This window comes from Marmota marmota, unplaced genomic scaffold (genome assembly GCF_001458135.2).
Source record: "Marmota marmota marmota unplaced genomic scaffold, marMar, whole genome shotgun sequence".
In the NCBI taxonomy this organism is placed as follows: Eukaryota; Metazoa; Chordata; class Mammalia; order Rodentia; family Sciuridae; genus Marmota; species Marmota marmota.
Window position 1 is genome coordinate 67,451,367 of NW_026000174.1, and position 3,540 is coordinate 67,454,906.

Genomic DNA, 3,540 nt, shown 5'->3' on the forward strand with positions numbered 1-3,540 from the left:
ATATATATATATATATATATATATATGAATGAAAAAAATTCAAGCAACTCATTGAGACTCTGTTTCTAAATAAAGTGCAAAACAGGGCTAGGGGGTTCCCTGAGTTTCAATTCCCATTATCTCCCCCCCAGAAAAAAGCGATAAATAGAAGTTTGGAAAAGTCCTCCCCCACTTTTCCTCCTTCTTTCTGCTACCTGCAATGGAATGTCAATACAAATGGCTGGAACTCCAGAAGCCTTGTTGGATTGTGAGGTGAACTTTTTCAATGATGGAGATGAATTCAAGGACTATGGCACAGAAAGATGGAAAGACTCCGATGATTGTAAAACCACCATGTTAGCTCTGGCTACCTATTTAGAATTCTTTTATCTGACAGAGAAATAAACTTATGTTTTGTCCAAGCCACTATGATTTTAAGATTTGGCTATTATGTGTTACTAGTCCAAAATCTACTTGATATACTACTATCATCAAAATGTTATGTTGACTCAGAAAAAATAAATAAATAAAAAACAAGAAAATCCAGAAATATATCCAAGGACTTATGAGGACTTGATAAATGAAAATATCACAGTTCAAGTCAGTTGGAGAAGAATGTTTTATTTATCTACCAAGTGTAACTGACATACTGGTTGTTGGAAAGAAAACAAAAATAAATCCTTCCACATATCATAAATTAGTTCCAAGTGGATCAGAAAATGTAAAGTAATTAATTAAAATTAATAAAAGAAAAATTGGAAGCATACTTGCATAAACTGAGGTTAGGAACCATTTTAAGCAAAGCAGGAAAACTAAAGCCATGAACGAAAAGTCAAAAAAAAAAAATCTGTTGTAGAAGAAACCAAAAGCAACGTTAAAAGACAGGTTGGTAGAAATAAGTGTGCTATATTCTTGATAGACAGTGGTCAGCTGTGGCTGGGGTCTACAAATATTCTCTGTAACGGGCCAGTTACTAAACATTTGGGACCTCAGCACTGTAAGGTCTTTGTTGAGACTACTCAAGCCTGTCAGTGTGACAAAAAGCAACAGTAGGGCTGGGGCTGGGCTCATGGTATAACGCTTTCCCCAGCACCACATGGGAAAGAAAAAACACTAAATAAACAAAATAAAGGTATTGTGTCCAACTACAGCTAAAAAATAAAAATAAAAATAAATAAACTGTAGACTATACATAAGAAAATAAGTGGGGTTATGTTCCAGTAAAAACTTATGAACACTAAAGTTTGGATTTTATATTATTTTCACACATCACAAAATAGTATTCTTCTTCCTTGTTTTCCAACCATTTAAAACTCTAAAAAAAAAAAAAAAAAAAAAGATTTTCAACTTGTAGGACTTGCCTCAACAAGCGACTGGATGAATTTGTCCTGGGAGCTGTAGTTTGCAACCAGTGGCCTTTGATATACAAAGAGCTCCTGCAACTTGGCAAGAAAAGGCAAAAGACACCCGATATAAACAGGGGAGTTGCAGAAGAAGAAATCAAGTGGCCAATAAGCATTTGTATGGGTATGTGGAGTGTTTCCTGTTGAGTGAGTACAATAATGACAAATAGTCTCTGGAAGCTTTCCCTAAGAGACCAGAACCAGTCGTTGACCATCAAGTGCCTGATGAAACTAGTAACTCAGAATGTGACTGAAAAGAGGGAGTGAGGGCCATGTCATACCTAGCTACTCAGCACCCAGAGCAGATCATCTTCCTTCCCTCTGCAACATTATTTTTAGTAATCACTGTGAAATAAAACCAAGCCTGGCGTTGAAGGCATTACATATTTTAAAGCAGATTCAGCCTTTGTCCCCATAACCTCCTCTTTTGCTTTTTATTTTTCTTTGTTGTGCTGGGACAGTGCCCACCTTACACTAATCTAGGGACTGCTGTAAAGGGGCTTTTCAGATGTAATTACAGTCCCAAATCAGTTGACCTTTATAATAAGGCAAGAGCCATTATCTGGTTGAGCCTAATAACATGGGCCCTCTAAAAGCAGTTTCTCTGGCTGGTTCAAGAACTTAAAAAAAAAAAAAAAAAAAAAGCAGCTTGACCCCAACACATTCATTTTAAGTCTTCTAACACACCAAGCAGCAAACCTAGCTATGCTGTGCCCAGACTTCTCATCCACAGATAGATCTGGGAGTTAATAAATGCATGTTGTTTTAATTCACTAAGTTTGTGATAACTGGGTAGTGACAGAATACCAATATACCCCTTATTTCCTGTATACGGGCAGCTCCTGCCCTCCTGGGTGGGTACCTATCAGTAAGAAGCCTCAGGGAGAGTAATGAAGTTCTCTCTCCTCTGACCTGACCACATCCTGCTCCATCCTGATTGAGGACAAAATGTGCTCCAGTGGGCCAGGGAATTGGCCCCTTCCCTCATCTCATTCCTAGGACTTAGTAGAGGTCATTGGTCACTTTGATGCATAGATTTAAGAATCCCTGCTCTGGTAAAACCCCAGCCATCCCTTAATCAGCAACCCCCTAACTAGATGCTCACACATCTTCCAGCTTTTAATATGGTAAATGAGGCTGCAGAGAACATGCTAAGTATAAAGAACTTAGCCTGTATTTGGGGTTGTTTCCTAAGGTAGGATCTGCTGTCAGGAGGGAGGGACATTTTTTAGCCAGGTCCAGGGGCTCACGCCTGTAATCTCAGGCACTTGGAAGGATGAGGCAGGAGAATGGCAAGTTGGAGTCCAGCTTCAGCAATTCAGCCCAACACTGTTTCAGAGAGGAGAGGAAAAAGAAAAAAAAAAAAAAAGACAGGGGTGGGGGACCCCAGTATGGGGCTGGGTATGTAGCTCAGCGTTAGAGTGTCCCTGGATTCCAATAATTGGTACCACAAAGACAAAGGGAGGGACACCTTTTAAAAGGCTCTTTATAGAGCCAAACTGCTGTCTTGAAAGGCCCTATCAGTCTTCCATTCTATCCAGAGTATGATGTCTTAAGGTCACCTGATCCGGACTGAGTCAATGAAAACTCTGGCTCAAACAGTTCGGAAATATTCCAGAACCGTCTTACCACCTTACCCCTGAACTCTTCTCTCTGGGTGACCACCCTCCCTCGCAACCGCCCAACCCCGCACTGGGAACCTCTGCCTGGAAATCTAAAAGCCCCCGACTACATCACGAGTCATTTTCCGCCCCGTATCCACCAAAGTGTCTCAGGTTCAGAAGGGAGACCCATCCCCGCGGCTGGGTGACAAGCACGACAACAGCCACGATGGCCAGATTCGCTACGGATGCCGCCGTTTAGGATGACCAGGGGCACATCAGGGCGGGATGGGAGGGCAGCAAGGGGTTCTGCAGGGTCCACGCGACCTTCCTCCCCGTCGCGGGCACAGCAAGTTCCGGATATTCGGGGACGTGTACACCTCACGCCTGTGAGCCCAGGTACAGGACAAAAAGGGGACAAACAGCATCGCGAAGGCTCGCAGAACCGGCGACGCTGGGAAAACAGGTGCGCGAGGAGCTCGGTTGCTGGACGTCAGACGCGCGGCGGGAGAAAACTGCGCAGCCGCAGTGGGGCGGGCCCGGGCTCCGCGCATGCG